At 40.4% G+C, this 19667-nt stretch overlaps 1 long non-coding RNA gene across 1 annotated transcript; it reads right to left on the reverse strand.

Annotated features, from left to right (window-relative positions):
* Window positions 1-445: 445 nt before the first annotated feature.
* On the reverse strand, window positions 446-19665 carry LOC120516257. Its single transcript, XR_005630813.1, has 2 exons — window positions 19131-19665; window positions 446-709 (listed from the first exon to the last, which is right to left on the reverse strand). It is a non-coding gene; the product is annotated as an uncharacterized LOC120516257 (long non-coding RNA).
* Between the last annotated feature and the right edge of the window lie 2 nt (window positions 19666-19667).

Genomic DNA, 19667 nt, shown 5'->3' on the forward strand with positions numbered 1-19667 from the left:
TGTGATAGATAAATAATCTGTTTTACGTCGACCACGTTTTTCCCCTTTTCTTAAATGTTTGCATTTTACTCAGCTGAGTATCTACTACTTTTTATATGAGTGTTGCACTGTTTGCAGAGGCTAACGGTCCACAGAATGTACAGATTGGCTTTCTTGTATTTCAAGGGATTTTACATTTTGACTAATTACTGTCTAGTAATTCATAGTAATTCAGGTAAAGATTCCAATTAGTTCTAATTATTAATAATGCTAGGTGTATTTCTCATGTAGAATTATTCTGTATTATATTTAACCAAAAGTTAAAAAATAATCTGCAAAACATGTTACTACATTTTCCTGGTATATTATGGGGTTGACATCAAAGTGTACAGTATATGTTTATTAGTTTTTTTTCCATTTAGTTTCAATTGTGGTTGTCTGAGAGAATGACAGGCTCAGACAAGGATAAATTTTGGGGTGCCAACCCAGCCATCCCCATTTACTTAAAGGTGTAAACAAAAACAACACTCAATGGCATGAAAAATTAAAACCTATTACCACCAGAATAACGTAGATAGAATAACAAAGGCTATTTCATCTGCTGTTGGATAATTGAGGAGCTCCTTCGTATTGGTCGCTCAGGAAAGAAGTGCTGTCTCATTCAAGATAGTCATACTTGTATGCTCCAGGGACTGGAGTCAGTTGCCCTTCATTGGTCAGTTTCTCTGCACTGTGGAGGAAGGAAAAAGACAAAACAGTTAGCACCTACACCAGTCCGGAGTAATATCACATACATGGGAGGAACTTGGAGGGTGACCCTTTGATACGCAATCATGTCTATCCATTCATCCATTTTCAAACCTGCTTATCCTGAGCATGGTCATGAAGAAGCTGGGGCCTGTCCAAGCAGGCATCAGGCACAAGGCAGGGAGTTTACTTAGTTTAACAGCTCCTAATATTATTTTACAAAAATCTTGGTCATGATGTCCACCCTGAGCTGGCTTCCAAAAGCATGAAATCATATTTATAGAAATCTTCATTTTGTAACATGAGAGTCACCTTGTATGAGAGAGGCTTTAACCTTGGCAGCTAACGGATTTTGGGTAACAGGTCTTAATTTTGAAAATCTTGTCATGCCAAACATAAGTGCAGTGAAAAGCAAGATTTAGAGGGTGTTACTCATTTAGAAAGCAAACCTTTTCGTGTCCATGGGAATCAACCTGGACTAGTGATAATGACCTGGTACGATTCATGTGTTTTGAGAATCTGTCAGTCCTTCTAGTGGAAAGAAGGCTGGGTATGTGCGCTTAATTTGGACAAGAAGGGGGATTGTAATAAAAATGTAAAAATGATCCATTTCAAACATAAACACGTGAGGATTAGTTTCAAAGTCAGTGATTATGAACATAATTTAGATTTTTGATCCTTTACTAGGGATAAAGCCCTCTGTGGAGATCTATCAGAGGGTCAGTCGGTCATTTTCTAACCCGCTTTATCCTGAACAGGGTCATGTGGGGTGCTAGAGCCTATCCCAGTTAGCACAGGGTGCAAAGCAGGAACAAACCCTGGACAGGGTGAAGGTCCATCACAGGGCAAACATAAGCCTGCAATCCAATTGGCTTTCCAGTGGAGCTACTGAATCATGGAGCTGTTTTGATCTGCAGGTTGACCCATCTCGGTCATAGGGCTTCCAGGCAGGAAGGGGCTGGTCCAAGAGGGCAGACAACAGAAGTGATGGCATACGTGGAATGGTTGTCACTCTTCTGTTATGCAGACGAAGGAAGAAAGAGAGACAGCATTAGCAAAAAGCGCCAACTCCTGGTTCAGTGGGCAACTGCCACCACCAGAGCCCTTCAGCGCTCTTCCAAGTGTATATGCTTGACACCAGTCAATAAGTAATAATTATGAAGAGCATTGAACGCAATGCTTATGGAAATCGTTACTACTATATACTAATAAATACATTATTTATACATATATTTGATATGCAGTAGCTTCAAAAAGTATTAAGAACCTTTCATTCTCTGCACACTTTATTGTGTTATAAATTTAATTTTAAATGGATGGATTTATTGTTTTTTTCCCAACATTCTAAACTTAATAACACATAATGAAAAAGTGAAAGCAGGTTTTCAGAAAGGTTTTTAAATTGATTAAAAATGAAAAACTGCAATCTCGCAATCATAGAAGTATACAGAAACTTTGCTGTGGTACATCAAATTGTACTCAGTGGTTTCCTGGTTGCTTTAGTTATTCTTGTTTATAAAATTCCCAGAGAAATGAACGAGATCCAGTGCATGCTGGGTGACAACATTAAAATCTGTTCTTTAATAGTGAATATCTGGGTTCTAAGCAGTGTTGACGTACAGGCCTGTTTCTTTCACAAGTTTGCTATTTTTACCAAAGGGAAAGAAAAAAACTGGGCGAGATGATTTATTTTAAAAAATTTGTACTTTAGGTTCTTTATTAGAAAAAAAAATTAGAGATACAATTATTCAATAGCAATTTGCAGACAATACGTACTTATACAATCAACAAGCTGAATAAAAGAGCAAGCTCAGTTATAGGAGACATTATCTATAATTAAATTAAGGCCAAAAGTTTGTGGACACAATACTATCTCATCTGTGCTAGATAAACATCTCATTCCAAAACTTTGGGAATTAATATGAAGTTGGCTCCCCCTTTGGGGCTATAAAAGCCTCCACTCTTCTGGGAAGGCTTTTCACACAGTTTTTTATTACGTCTGTGGGAATTTGTGTCCACTCAGCCAAAAGGACATTGGAAAAGAGCCAAAAGAGCATGATTCATCTTTCAAAAGAACACAAGTTCAGTGTCACCATGCTTTACGCCCTTCCTGCTGACGTTTGGCATTGCACATAGTGATATTAGACTTACATGCAAATGGAAACCCACTTTCTGAAGCTCCTAGCACACACTTCTCATACTGATGTTGCTTCCAGAGGCAGTTTGGAAATCTGTTGCGAGTGATACAACTGATGATAAGCAATTTTTACTCACTATACACTTCAGCACTTGGCAGTCCTGCTCTTTGAGTTTGGGTGGTCTACTACACCATGACTGAGCTGTTGTTTAGATGCTTCCACTTCACAATAGTAGCAGACATTTCAGTAGTCAGTACTGGAAATGTTTCATCCTATGACAATGCCATATTGAAAGTTACTGAATTCTACAGTACTGCCCATTCCACTGCCGGTGTTTGTCAATGGAGATTGAATAACTATGTGCTTGATTTTAAGCACCTTTCGAGGGCTGCTATAAAACTGCAACCTCGCATTGGTCTCAATGAAGTATCTATCTATCTATCTATCTATCTATCTATCTATCTATCTATCTATCTATCTATCTATCTATCTATCTATCTATCTATCTATCTATCTATCTATCTTTCATCTATCTATCTATCTATCTATCTATCTATCTATCTATCTATCTATCTATCTATCTATCTATCTATCTATCTGTCAGAGGTGAATTTTAGCTGGCCAGAAACAAGCAAAACCTGTCAAACTAAAATAAGTGGGAGTTGAGGGTAATGTTTGTAGATGGGTGCGAAATTGTCTCAGACACAGGAAGCAGAGGGTCATGGTGTGTGCAACCTCATCAGAACTGGATGATGTTAAGAAGGGTGTTCCACAGGGTTCAGTGCTGGGGCCACTGCTACTTTCAATCTTCTTCTTCTTTTTTCGGCTGCTCCCGTTAGGGGTTGCCACAGCGGATCATCTTCTCCTATATCTATCTGTCCTCTGCATCTTGTTCTGTCATACCCATCTCCTGCATGTCCTCTCTCACCACCTCTGCTTAGGCCTTCCTCTTTTCCTCTTCCCTGGCAGCTCTATCCTTAGCATCCTTCTCCTAATATACCCAGCATCTCTCCTCTGCACATGTCCAGACCAACACAATCTCGCCTCTCTGACTTTGTCTCCCAACTGTCCAACTTGAGATGACCCTCTAATGTACTCATTTTTAATCCTGTCCATCCTTGTCACACCCATTGCAAATCTTAGCATCTTTAACTCTGTCACCTCCAGCTCTGTCTCCTGCTTTCTGGTCAGTGCCACCGTCTCCAAACCATATAACATACCTGGTCTCACTACTGTCCTGTAGACCTTCTCTTTCACTCTTGCTGATACCCGTCTGTCACAAATTACTCCTGACACTCTTCTCCACCCATTCCACCCTGCCCGCATTCTCTTCTTCACCTCTCTTCCACCATCCCCATTACTCTGTACTGTTGATCCCAAGTATTTAAACTCCTCCACCTTCGCCAACTCTGCTCCCTGCATCCTCACCATTCCACTGACCTCCCTCTCATTTACACACATGTATTCTGTCTTCTTCCTACTGACCTTCATTCCTCTCCTCTCTAGAGCATATCTCTACCTCTCCAGGATCTCCTCAACCTGCTCCCTACTATTGCTACAGATCACAATGTTATCAGCCAACATCATAGTCCACAGGGACTCCTGTCTAATTTCGTCTGTCAACCTGTCCATCACCATTGCAAATAAGAAAGGGCTCAGAGCTGATCCCAGATGTAATCCCACCTCCATGTTGAATGCATCCGTCGCATTCCACAGACCTCACCTCTGTCACACTTCCCTTGTACATATCCTGTTCAACTCTTATGTACGTCTCTGCCACTCCTGACTTCCTCATACAATACCACAGCTCCTCTCGATGCACCCTGTCATATGCTTTCTCCAGGTCCACAAAGACACAATGAAACTTCTTCTGGCCTCCTCTAAACTTCTCCATCAACATCCTCAGAGCAAACATTGCATCTGTGGTGCTCTTTCTTGGCATGAAACCATACTGCTGCTCACTAATCATCACCTCACTTCTTAACCTAGCTTCCACTACTCTTTCACATAACTTCATGCTGTGGCTCATCAATTTTATTCCCTGTAGTTACTACAGTCCTGCACATCCCCCTTTTTCTTAAATACAGGCACCAGTACACTTCTCCACTCCTCATGCATCCTCTCACTTTCCAAGATTTCATTAAACAATCTGGTTAAAAACTCCACTGCCATCTCTCCTAAATGCCTCCATGCTTCCATAGGTGTGTCATCTGGACCAATGGCCTTTTCATTTTTCATCCTCTTCATAGCTGTCCTTAGTTCCTCCTTGCTAATCCATTGCACTTCCTGATTCACTATCTCCACATCATCCAACCTCTTCTCTCTCTCGTTCTCTTCATTCATCAGCCTCTCAAAGTCTTTCCATCTGCTCAACACACTCTCCTCACTTGTGAGTATGTTTCCATCTTTACCCTTTATCACCCTAACCTGCTGCACATCTTTCCCAGCTCGGTCCCTCTGTCTAGCCAATTGGTACAGGTCCTTTTCTCCCTCCTTAGTGTCCAAACTCTCATACAACTCATCATATGCCTTTTCCTTAGCCTTCGCCACCTCTCTCTTCACCTTGCAGCTTATCTCATTGTACTCTTGTCTACTTTATGCATCTCTCTGACTATCCCACTTCTTCTTTGCCATCCTCTTCTTCTGTATACTCTCCTGTATTTCCTCATTCCACCACCAGGTTTTCTTTTCCTCCTTCCTCTTTCCAGATATCACGCCAAGCACCCTTCTTGCTGTCACCCTTACTACTTCTGCTGTAGTTTCTCAGCCGTCTGGTAACTCTTCACTGCCACCCAGTGCCTCCTCCCTAAACTCAACCTTGCAGTCTTCCTTTTTCAACTTCCACCATTTGATCCTTGGCTCTGCCCTCATTCTCTTCCACTTCTTGATCTCCAACATTATCCTACAGACCACCAGCCTATGCTGCTTAAGTACACTTTCCCCAGCCACCACTTTGCGGTCTTTAATCTCCTTCAGATCAGTACTTCTGCATAGGATATAATCAACCTGTGTGCATCTTCCTCCACTCTTGTACGTAACCCTATGTTCCTCCCTCTTCTTAAAATACATATTCACCATAGCCATGTCCATCCTTTTGGCAAAATCCACTATCCTCTGACCTTCTTCACTCCTCTCCTTGACACCATACTTACCCATCACCTCCTCATCTCCACTGTTCCCTTCACCAACATGTCCACTGAAATCTGCTCTAATCTCCACTTTCTATCCCTTGGGTACACTGTTCATCACTTTATCCAACTCAATCTTCTTTCTCCTCCATTGCACACCCAACTTGTGGTGCATATGCACTAACAACATTCATCATAACACCTCCCAATTTCCAGCTTCAAAATCATTACTCTGCCTGACACTCTTTTCACTTCCAAAACACTCTTGACATACTGTTCCTTCAGAATAACTCCTACCCCTTTTCTCCTCCCATCCACACCATGATAGAACAATTTGAATCCACCTCCAATCCACCTGGCCTTACTCCCCTTCAATTTAGTCTCTTGCACACACAATATACGGTATATATATATATATATATATATATATATATAGCTGATTACCCATTGGCTTCGCTCACTGAGTGCAAGGGAAAAAAATAAAATGTAATCTACAAGTTATTAAACAGTAAAACATTAACATTTTAAGAAGTAAAGATACATTGAGCACTACTGAAGTGGTTTCGGGTAAACTACATTTTAAAGACTGTATAACACAACAGGTAAGTAGTACTAACAGCAGCTAAAATGTATATGGATCATCTCTCGGTAGTAGATCCCTTTTGAAAGGCGCTACACGACGGCTGTGGTATAGAAATTACATTTTCTATGTGAACGTCCAAATTTCTGCCTGTGGTAATGTGCCTTACCGGCATTACCAGCAATTAAAGAAAATTAGTTTTGTGTCCTCTGCAGTGTTAAGAGAGAAAGGCTTTGGTTTGGGATAAAAGGAAAAAACGTGTAAAGAAAGGAAACTTGTCTTTTTGTTTTATATAGTATAGAGAGACGTCTTCGCTGACGATATGTGCGCCTTTTGGGGACCGTCACGGTGGGTCTCGTGTAGACTGGTGAGCTGTCCCTCCCATTAACCGGCCGGGATGGCACTGTCGGTCCTCCACTCCTGTGCGTGTCTTCCGCGACCTTGCGGTGGGTCTCGTATACGTGCAAAAGAAAGTGTGAAGTGCCTTAATATTAGTTTGCCGCGGTCTAGAAAAGGGATCCCATGTTTGCAGTTGTCTGGGGTATAGCTCAGGGGAAGGAGGAAAAAAATTTAAAAGTGCTCACTTTGACTTAAAGCAGAAGCGCAGTCAGCGTCTCAAAGGCTGGCACAGCTACGCGCATGTGTGCCGGCTGCTCGACTTTTATAATAATTTTGCAGTGCAGGAGACGCCACTTTTTGCAGACACGTTCACATGATCAAAAGTCTCTGTGCTCTTTAGAGGTCTTGGTTGTTCTCTGTGTACTGCGTTCATAGTCAGTTCACGTGAGCCGCTCGAGTACATGCATCGAAGCTTCTGAGCTGTGCCTGAGCTATCTCGTGCAATCTTGCGATGTCCACGGCTTTATTTAATGTTAGCTAAGACCCGGCACTTAAAAGTTTCTCTCGCAGTTTCGCTTAGTTTGTGTCAAACACCACCCTGACCATCTCATCTTCGTCTGAATATGTAGCGGTTTCTATTGGATTGCTGTTGAGGGATGGCCTTATATGGGCAGGCACTCAATTACGTGGGAGGCGTGATGATGAGAGATGGAACTCCGCCTCACACGGCGACCAAGCTGCTGGCTATGGCCGGTATATATGTACATAAGTACGTTCCAGTTATGACCGTTACGCATAGAATTTCGAAAAGAAACCTGCCTAACTTTTGTAAGTAAGCTGTAAGGAATGAGCCTGCTAATTTTCAGCCTTCTACATACACGGGAAGTTGGAGAATTAGTGATGAGCGAGTCAGTGAGTGAGTGAGTGAGTGAGTCAGTGAGGGCTTTGCCGTTTATTAGTATACTATAGATAAATTAGTATTATATAATTATTATTTGTGCTTAATGCCACCCTGAATCATTTCTCACTAGAGACATTTGGGGGCTTATTTGGGGTCTCTTAGGAAAGGGATTAGTGTAGAAAGGTAGCAGCAAGGCTTAGAGGGACAGTGTAAGATAAGACCCTCTCAGGTGCAGCTTAGGAGTAAGAAGCCCACTTGTTTACTTGGAAAGGAGGGAATTGCCAGTCACTCTGTGTGAGGATGTGAAATGGAGAAGGACAGAACTTTGAGGGATTTCTTACAAGTAAGAAATAGGGAAGAATCAAAAACAGGATATTTTAAGTCTATATTTGGGTTATTTTAGACTCTAACAACTGGCAATTAAGGGCCCTTCGTAGGGTGCAGTTTAATAGACTGTCACAGACTAGAGACTGAAGCAGACATTTAACCCTCATTTTATGGGTGAAGAGGTTCAGAAGTTACAGCAGCTCAAAGATTATTTTTATTCATACTTACATATATATCTGATGCCTCTATCCTAGATGACATGCTAAAGCAAGTCTGATAGATAGACAAAATCTAAGTGATTTTGAAGTACACAATTAACAATACAGAACTAAATTCAAAGTTAAGCAGAAGATGTGCCGCTTCTATGCACAATAATCACATATTCCAGCCATTGTTAACCTAAGCACCATTTACTTCATGGAAACCACTTTACCACACCTTTAAACACCGATTTAACTTTTAATGAATAACTTACATATGAATCCTGCCACCAGCTACTCCTCAAATACAAGCATCCAGTAACATACTAACCTTACCTGAGGGAATTAGGAACTTTGTTCCAGTCCTGTCATCCAAGAACAGAAAGTTGAGGGTGTAGTAGGCAGAGGCTCTCCATAACTGGAGAGCTGAAGATTAGAAAAATGTAGCTGGGTCCGATGAATTTTGATTTCTTTTCAAAACACAGAGATGGCGGGGTTACAATATAGTGTTATCAACACAAATCTATGCACCCAATCTGCCTTGTATCAACAGTCCACACTGGTTGTGGTGGTAAAATGGTGGGGGACATGTTTACTTAACACACTTTGGGAATGTTAATACCAATCAATCCTTGTTTGAATGCCACAGCCTACTTGAGTTTTGTTGCTGACTGACCATGAGCATGTGCATCTCTTCATGGCGACAATTTACCCATCTTCTAATGGCTACTTCCAGAATGATGATGTACCATGTCACAAAACAAAAGTCATCTCAAACCGGTTTCATGAACAAGACATTGAGCTCAGTGTTCTTCAGTGGCAACTTTGGGATGTGGTAGAATGGGAGAGCTGCAGAGGAAATGTGCAGATGAAAAATCTGCAGAATCTTGTGATGCAATTATGTCAATATGGACCAGAATCTCAAAGGAATATTTCCAGTACCTTGTTGAATCCATGCCATAAAGAATTGAGGCTGTTTTGAAACCAGAAGGAGTGCAATATCCACTATTACTATAGTGGTCCTAAGAATGTGCTTAGTGAGTGTATGCTGTATATTCATTGACCCTGTTATGGCCTACAGTGCTCAATTGGCATTCTGTGCTGAGGAGTATCAAATCAGGTCAGTTACCGTACACCTAAACACCTAATCTGTCATCCACTTGCTGCATTTGTTCATACTGTGTTTCAACAAACACAAGTGAGTTTGTCTGTTTTGCTTTTCACTTTGTGCATGCAAAAAATTCTGTTTTTGTGAAAGGCTGTCTTTTCAAGGGTTACATTTTATTGAAGGATGCATTTTTCACATCCTAATTTTAAGAAACTCTGCACACATCATATGCACGTTATGCTTTGTAGACATTCTGTGAGCAAAGAAGCAAAAAAATTAAGCAGAAATTTTAAAATGAACATATGATACAGAGCAGCACAGTGGTACAATGGTAGCACTGCTGCCCTGCAGTAACAAGATCTGGGTTCACAACCCAGGTCCTCCCTGCGTGGGATTCCTCCCACAGTCCAAAGACATACAGGTTAGAAGAATTGCTGACGCTCAATTGGCCCTAGTTTGTGCTTTGTTTGTATGTGTGTGTGTGTGTGTGTTTGCCCTGTGATGGACTGTTTCCCTGTCCAGGGTTTGTTCCAGCCTTGTTAAATGGGATAGGCTCCAGTAGCCTTCATGACCCTGTTCAGGAATAAGTGGGTTAGAAAATAACTGTCTGACATATAATACAGACATATTGTATGTGCAGCTCTCAGAATATTTTGAGTATCAGAGAAAACTTTCTGTGTTAGTTTGTGAGTTCTGAGTTTGCCTTTCCTGTGCTTTATGTGCCATTTTTTTCAAGCATGTTTACCATGGAGATGATGATAGAATATGACATTTTAGCTTTTTAACAGTAGTATTATAAAAAAAGTCCAAAGTTAATGGTAAGATGTATGCCAAAGACTCTTAAACTATGTAACTACTGTCTCATGCATGTACGTGGGACAAAGTCTAAGAGCTCAAGTGAATGTAATTCTCCACCAATGCAGAGGGTGGTGCTGTGTGATAACTCTATTTTTCCCCCACTGCAGAAGACTGAAGGCTCTCCTCCAATGATGCCATTTCCAGTTTCCTCCACCTGGACCCGTCTCTTCCTGACCGGCAACCATATTACCAGAAGAACCACCATCTTTGAAAGTCAGAATAGGACTCTGGTCTATGAAGACTCATTTTGCATTTTAACATGCTTTTTTTGAATTTTGACTTTATAATAGACAGGGTTGGTAGCAAGATGTCCCAAAGTATTTTAATTGTCCTGTGTTTCTATTACACTACTTTGTGACCTCTTCGCACAGTTCAAACACATGCAGGTTTGGTGAATTGGCATTGTTAATGGACTTTGTGATAGACTGGTGCCCTGTCCAGGGATTGTTTCTGTCTTGTGCCTGATGATTATTCGGATAGGCTTCAGCTGCCCCACGACCCTGCCCTGCATAAGTGGGTTTAGAACATGGTATAAGGATGAGTAGCTATACAAAGATATAAGGTGTTATGGATTATACTATTTATCTCTAAGTCGATTAGTACATCCCAATATATTTCTAAACTGTGTTATGAAAATTACTCTGTGGTTCTTTGAGCTAAATGTTCCACCATATTAACATAGTTTAATGTTTCCAAGATAAATGTCCTTCACATCGCTCAGCTTTGTTTTAATAAAGGACATCTTAGACACATTACAATGGTGATTGCAACAGTTATTTAAAAGAGAATTTCCACAACATTAACCTACCTTTAAATATAATTAAACATACTGTATACTTATTTTATTTAATTAAGTATCTGAATCATATTTTTGGCTAGTCTGATAGCCCTTGGTTTGTTTGGTCTATATTGAAAGTCAAAATAGAGGTTGAAAATTTTAAACAAATTAGAGCACTACCTTTACAAAACACCCCAGTTTGGAAAGCTCTGTTCTTCTGTGTGTTGTTACACACAATATGTCCCTGAGGCTTATTGTGAACGTCAAATGACCAGGAGATGAATCACAACATTAAGACACTGTCACATAAAGCAAAGGGTTAAAACTGAAAGATCAAAAGCAGCCAGGAGCCAAAAGCAAAATGAAAGTCAAAGAAACAGAACACAATCCTAGTGCTTGGATTTATTTGAAAGAAAAAAAAAAGCTACTTAACAATAAAGATTCTTGAGATTGTTTTTAATTTAACCATCAACGGATAATGCATAGTGTGACCCCTGCTGCATTTATATTGTTGCTACAGTAATGTCATTGGCGCAGCAAAACAGGTCATGTGTCAAATTCCAAACAGCATCATCTAAACAAAGAAAAGCATGACAGTAACGAAAAACAACTTTGTTAATCCAGTTCCTATTGTGAATAACATACATGTCCTGTTGTTCTAGCCCCCATTGTAAGCAAATGTTTTGAATGATCGCTCAGACACTTTATCTGCTCCATGTTGCCTGCCACATTAGACCTACTACAATTTGCCTTTTGTCAGAACAGATCCACTGATAAAGCAATTTCCTTGACATTACACACTGTGGCCTGGAGTGAGAATGACAGCACAGGATTGTGGCAAAAAATTTTAAGGCACCAAATGGGTTGTCCCTTATTTTTATCCAGAGACAAAAGAACAAGGAAAAAAGAACTGAAAGAATGCTTGATGGCATGTGACCCTTCAGTAGGAATTCAAACAAAGGTTGTAACAAGGTCCGTTCTTCTTAGCAGAACTTCATCTCACCAGTGGCTCTGGCCAGTAATGATGCCATCCCAGTGTTTTTTGGTGGCTGGACCAGAAGGGGCAGGGCTACAAGTTTTCAGTGGGAAACTTCTTGGCACTGTGAGGAAAGAAGGAGATGACAGTGCCCCCTCTCATATTGGTGAGTTATTACATACCTTGACTAAGCCTGTGAGGAAGTCCTCCAACATGTATGGGTGATAACACCGTCCTCATCCACTTGGACAAAAGACACTGCATATGTGACAATGCTGTTTGTAGATTACACCTCAGTGTTTAATATTATAATTCCATCTATGCTTAACAGCAAGCTCAGAGCTATGGGCCTATGTGAAGATTGATCATGGAGTTCTTGTCAGATTTTCAGATGCTATTACTTCCTATATACTCTCTCTGAACATGGCAGCCCCCCAGAGATGTGTACTAAGTTCCAATATTTCATCTACACCCATGACTGTACAGTTAGGAAAAGGTCTAATGTCATTGTATGTTTTGCAGATGACACAATGGTGATGGGTCTTATTTCCAATGTTGATGAGACTGACTGGAACCAGGAAAACTGTCTCTCCTTCAGCATAGCCAATAGCAAAGACATAACAGTGGACTTCATGAAGCAATGAGGTGTACACTCTCCTATCACTAGCAATAGGACTACTGTGGAGAGGATGAGCACTTTTAAGTTGAAGACTTCACATGGACTGTTCACATTGAAAAACACCATTTTTATCTCAAGCAAGCTAAAGAGGTTTGGCATGAGCTTGCTCACTCTTAGATCATTTTAGACCTAACTGGCTGCATCAATGCCTGGTATAGAAACTCCACTACTTTCAATCGCACAGCCTTGCAGAGGGTACTGCATCCTACCCAGCAAGTCACTGGAGGTGATGTTCTTAACACACCAGCGGCCTCATGTATAACGCTGTGCATAGAACTCACACTATAACATGACGTAAGCACAAAAGCGGGAATGTGCGTATGCACAGAAAAATCCAGATGCAGGAATCTGTGCATACGCAAACTTCCATGTTCTTCCGCTGCATAAATCCCGATCAGTGTGAAAAGTAACGCACGTGCACGCGACTAGTGTCCCGCCCCAACTCCTCCCAGAGTTACGCCTCTTTAAATATGTAAATCAATATAAATAGCCCTTAAGCTCAGCGTTCTGTGAAAAGACAATGGCAAAACCACAAGGAAAAACAGAAAAATTTCAGAGAATACCAAGCAGAAGCAAGGAAAAATGTACTATTTATTGGTTTAAACAGTGGTATAAACAAGAAAAGGAAGCTGATTGAGTGACATAGCGTGTCGGAGAAACTCAAAAGCTCAAATTCACAAAGTCGCACAGTGCCCGAAAAAAAAAGAAGTCACATATCAAAGTCGCCGTGAAAAGTCGAGTCATAGCCCACCATCTGAGTGTCATATGAAAGCTTAATAGAGTACAGAGAAAAAAAAAGGCACACAGTGGAGAAAAAGCACGAAATGTTAACTTTAATCTCGAAATTTCCACTTTAATCACGTTGTTTATTTTGTCATTAAAGTAAAACATCATAAACTTAATATTAAGATCCTTTAATTTACTAGTTTCTCAAATCCCATCGTAACTAAAGTAGTATGTTAAATGCTTTGTTTTGTATTTGATCTTCTATGTGCACTATGTGTTTGAATCACTACGTGCTTCTTAAACCAGCTTCTCTTCCTCCGACAGGACACAGAATCCATTACATTCATGATATTACAGCTCTCTGAATAACTAAAATACTGGCATGTATATGTGATATCATTTTCATGATAATAGGAGCATGTTATTAAACATGGGGACACGGTGGCGCAGTGATTGTGTGCAACCTTCAATGAAATAATTTATTGCAGCAGTACTGTCTCTTTCAAACGTACTAACCTCCAATTCCTGTCCTTCCTTTTCTTTCTCCAAATACCCAATCGCCACACAATCAGCTCTGTAATAGACGTTAAGCTATCTGTAAGCTTATAATGCCGATTCTTCAAAACTTTTAAGGAATACTGAAATATCTTCATAGTACATGTTTAATTATTCTATCCTTCACGCCAGTCCCAGTGAAGTATACAGTGCGAGGCAGGAACAATTCGTGAACGGAGCGCCAGATCCTTGCTAGTGTAGCGAAACCGTGTCCTTTAATTAACAATATAGATTATTTAAATGAAGTTAAGGTTTAATCTGTATAATATAATAAACATATTTTACTGCATTTCAGCTTAAAAATGATATTGTCATCATATGTAAATACACGCTTTATAAAGTGGCTCAGGTTGTGCAATATTATAACTGTAGTGCAAGTTTACAGTGAGGTAATTGTACTTATAAGTACAAACAGTTCTACAAGGACCACATGATGGACTGATTGAGTGCATTTAGAGCTCTTGGGATGAAACTGTTTCTGAACTGTGAGGTCCATACAGGAAAGGTTTTGAAGCGTTTGCCGTGTGAGAATCAGTTCAAATAGGTAGTATGGCTGAGGCAGCGTGTGCTTGATGCTGTATACTGATAATTCTCTTTCCGATCAGCTGCTCCGAGTAGTGCAGTGAGAGTAATATGGAAAAAGATGATCTGCTGTGGCAACCTCTAACGGGAGCAGCTGAAAGAAAAAGAAGAAGGTGCAGTGAGAGTAACAACGCTAAAGCAGCTATGGTATTTAGAATAGTTTGACCATTCTGTGGACCATTATATTGTTACAGGTTAATTACAATCAGATGCATTAAACTAATAAACAATATGCAGTTAATTGCAGTGTATTTATAAATCCACGTCAGGGATGTGGATCTGAAAAAGAAAGATAAACCACACAGGAACAGTAGATTTGCTTTGACGCTGGGTGGCGCCAGTCTGCAAAACTGAGCGGAGAACTTGCATATGACAGAGTATGAGCTACCGTGGAAATGTGTGTGGCTTTACACCAAGTTTAGGTTTTATACATTGCAATTTGTACGTTGAAACGTTCGTACGCAACATTTTTGTGCGTATGCACCATTTATACATGAGGCCCCAGATATGTATGTTAGGCTACATCTAAGGAAAGCCAGGAAAAGCCTCAATGACCCCAGTCATCTGAGTCATGAACTGTCCACATTACTACCTTCAGGTCCCAAACCAGCAGGCTCTGAGTTAGCTTCTTCCATCAAGCTGTTAAGATACTAAACTCTGCATAATGACCTGATTTTTTGTTATTAGTATGCATTGTATTGTGTATGAATTGTCAGTATGTCTAATTATTGCTTTGTGTCCTCCCCCACCATAACCTATCATCTATAGAGGAGGAGCGAGAGCTTTAGATTCGTCAAAAATTTCAATCTCTGGCATTCAACATCTTAGGGTTCCCCTATACTGAAAACATTGATATCTCAATGATGATGATGTGTGTGTGTGTCACAGTTTCTGGACATTCTAGGGCTAAAACAGCTGGATGGAAAAATATCAAATACGAAACTTAAGCTTCTTATGAGATGATGATGTACTGATTAGTCTTTGAGCCAAATCATGCTAGAGAAAGAGGCACCCTAGAGGAACCCTCAAATACTGTAATCCTGCAATTACTTATGAATTCTTCTCATCAATTGCTATCGTTATGACTTATTTAAGATCAGAAAGATCAGCATCAGAGCGGTAAATAATTACTGAAATGTTTTAGAACAGTAAGGGTAACTTGATTCCTAGAATGCAAAGCCTACTGACGCTCACATCTGAATTTCTTACTTATGTAACAAGTTTATTTTTTGCAATGTATGACTGATGGATTTATATCTAAATGTATTTATTTTGTGCAAACTCTATTGTGTAAATTTGCACTCAAGTTAATATGGATATACTGTTGTAGGCCTTGCACACAAGTTTTTCACTCACCTGTACATTCATATTAAGTGATGTGACAGTCACACATATGTGTCCGAGGGACAATGAGGCTAAATGACCCCACCCTTTTCCTGTTGGAAGGCTATAAATTTGAGGCACTCCTGGAAGATGGTGTCTGATTTGGAAGCAATAATAATAATACATTTTATTTATATAGCACCTTTTCCTTGCTAAAGGTGCTTCACAGAGTCTCAGAAAGAACAGCAGGGTTTGTATAACATTGGATACAAATATTTTCAGAATGGAATACCAAAACAGAACATACAGTGCATCTGGAAAGTATTCACAGCGCATCACTTTTTCCACATTTTGTTATGTTACAGCCTTATTCCAAAATTGATTAAATTCATTTTTTTCCTCACAATTCTACACACAACACCCCATAATGACAACATGAAAAAAGATTACTTGATGTTTTGCAAATTTATTAAAAATAAAAAAACTGAGAAATCACATGTACATAAGTATTCACAGCCTTTGCTCAATACTTTGTCGATATACCTTTGACAGCAATTACAGCCTCAAGTCTTTTTGAATATGATGACACAAGCTTGGCACACCTATCCTTGGCCAGTTTCGCCCATTCCTCTTTGCAGCACCTCTCAAGCTCCATCAGATTGGATGGGAAGCGTCGGTGCACAGCCATTTTAAGATCTCTCCAGAGATGTTCAATCGGATTTAAGTCTGGGCTCTGGCTGGACCACTCAAGGACATTCAGAGAGTTGTCCTGAAGCCACTCCTTTGATATCTTGGCTGTGTGCTTAGGGTCGTTTTCCTGTTGAAAGATGAACTGTCGCCCCTGTCTGAGGTCAAGAGCGCTCTGGAGCAGGTTTTCATCCAGGATGTCTCTGTACATTGCTGCAGTCATCTTTCCCTTTATCCTGACTAGTCTCCCAGTTCCTGCCGCTGAAAAACATCCCCACAGCATGATGCTGCCACCACCATGCTTCACTGTAGGGATGGTAGTGGCCTGGTGATGAGCGGTGCCTGGTTTCTTCCAAACGTGACTCCTGGCATTCACACCAATGAATTCAATCTTTGTCTCATCAGACCAGAGAATTTTGTTTGTCATGGTCCGAGAGTCCTTCAGATGCCTATTGGCAAACTCCAGGTGGGCTGCCATGTGCCTTTTACTAAGGAGTGGCTTCCGTCTGGCCACTCTACCATACAGGCCTGATTGGTGGATTGCTGCAGAGATGATTGTCCTTCTGGAAGGTTCTCCTCGCTCCACAGAGGACCTCTGGAGCTCTGACCATCGGGTTCTTGGTCACCTCCCTGACTAAGGCCCTTCTCCCCCGATCGCTCAGTTTTGATGATGAAAACACATTACTTTAACATGGCCTTCTCATAACTTCACTTTAACTTAATACTGATACTCTATATGTTCGATTCATCACAATAACTATTCATAGTGGCTCTAAAATCCGTAATTACCCGAACTCTCTCTTCTGTTTCTTTTTCCGGTTTCTTTGTGGTGGCAGCCTGCGCCACCACCACCTACTCAAAGCATCATGAAGCACCAACATTGATGGACTGAAAGCCAGAAGTCTACATGACCATCATCATCAGGTCCTTCCATGAAAACCCTAAATACAAAGAGGACTGTTTGACTTATGTTAGGTAGATTGCCCAGAGGGGACTGGACGGTCTCGTGGTCTGGAACCCCTACAGATTTTATTTTTTTTCTCCAGCTCTTGGAGTTTTTTTTTGTTTTTCTGTCCACCTGGCCATCGGACCTTACTTATTCTGTTAATTAATGTTGACTTATGTTTATTTTTTATTGTGTCTTCTATTTTTCTATTCATTTTGTAAAGCACTTTGAGCTACATTTTTTTGTATGAATATGTGCTATATAAATAAATGTTGATTGATTGATTGATTGATTGATGGCCGGCCAGCTTTAGGAAGAGTCCTGGTGGTTTCGAACTTCTTCCACTTATGGATGATGTAGGTCACTGTGCTCATTGGGACCTTCAAAGCAGCAGAGATTTTTCTGTAACCTTCCCCAGATTTATGCCTTGAGACAATCCTGTCTCGGAGGTCTACAGACAATTCCTTTGACTTCATGCTTGGTTTGTGCTCTGTCATGAACTGTCAACTGTGGGGCCTTATATAGACAGGTGTGTGCCTTTCCAAATCATGTCCAATCAACTGAATTTGCCACAGGTGCACTCCATTAAGCTGCAGAAACATCTCAAGGGATGATCAGGGGAAACAGGATGCACCTGAGCTCAATTTGGAGCTTCATGGTAAAGGCTGTGAATACTTATGTACATGTGATTTCTTAATTTTTTATTTTTAATAAATTTGCAAAAATCTCAAGTAAACTTTTTCACGTTGTCATTATGGGGTGTTGTATGTAGAATTCTGAGGAAAAAAATGAATTTAATCAATTTTGGAATAAGGCTGTAACATAGCAAAATGTGGAAAAAGTGATACACTGTGAATACTTTCCAGGTGCACAGTATAAATCAGTAAATATAATACAAGACAATAAACCAGAGTAAAATACTAAATTCAATACTAGAAGAAAAACCTGAACAAATGACATAATTTGTGATGTATGACACACACACACAAATTATCCTGAGCATCTGGTAAGAGAGGTAAACTGAAAGAATGGGCAGAATATTAGGTTAAGTTAACAGATGAGTTTGAAGTTGTTTTTTAAAAGAATGAATGGAGTCAGTTGATCTAATTAATTTTGGGAAGTCATTCCAAAGGCTGCATGCTATACAGCTGAAGGCCCTGTCATCCATAAAGTGCAGATTAGTGTGGGGTACAACAAAATGGCCGGAATCAGAGGACCTTAGTGGGTGAACAAGAGCAGAGTGACGGAGAAGGTCACTGATGTAGTTTGATGCAAGGATGTTTAGAGCTTTGTAGGCTATTAATAGAATTGTATATTCAAACCTGTAAGACACAGGGAGCCAGTGGCGGTGAAGGAGGATGGGTTTTACAGTATGTGCTCACCCCTGCAGGTAGTAAAGTTTTACCTTTGATAAATCTGTATTTTTGTTAATTTAGATTAGGACAATGCCAATTTGATGTGGCATTTGTTCAAGTACATCACTTTTACCTGTTGACACTTTTTGCATAAAGATCTACTGTTTACCTGTCCAAATATATTGAAAAAGTCAAAAAATTCCATGGGGCCTACTTACATTTTCCTATGCTTACATACTATATGAGCCATGATGTTTTGTCGTTCAGCCACACCAGCTACTGCCACATTGCTGGAGTTGTGCCAAGCCCTTGGGACCGGATCAACCTGTCTGGGTGCTAAATGCTTCCAAAGACAACACCTCTACCCAAAAGCACATTTGTTCCCATCTCCTTCATATTCACAGTATATGCAGTGTTGTAATCCAATTGATTTCACTCCTTTGGACCGTCTACCGAGTCGCAGTCTTCGCAGTCCCGTCTCTAAATGATTGATGCCATGTTTTCTTATTAGTCGCGTGAAGTTTGAAAAGCAGCTGGGCACCACTCTAACCTGCGGCGCGCATTACTTGTGCCTACACCGCGACTAGTGCGATCGGAGACGGCGGAGCGGGTTAAGTAGGACGTTCACCCAAACAAAACACACATCTTCTTCCCTCCCTCCCTTTTTAAAACTAATTATAGTAAAGAAAAAAAAAGAACAGAGCATATCAAAGAGACAAGGTCGGACTGAACGCCTTTTGTTTCCTTTTCCTCTC

This window comes from Polypterus senegalus, chromosome 16, assembly GCF_016835505.1.
Source record: "Polypterus senegalus isolate Bchr_013 chromosome 16, ASM1683550v1, whole genome shotgun sequence".
Lineage (NCBI taxonomy): Eukaryota > Metazoa > Chordata > Cladistia > Polypteriformes > Polypteridae > Polypterus > Polypterus senegalus.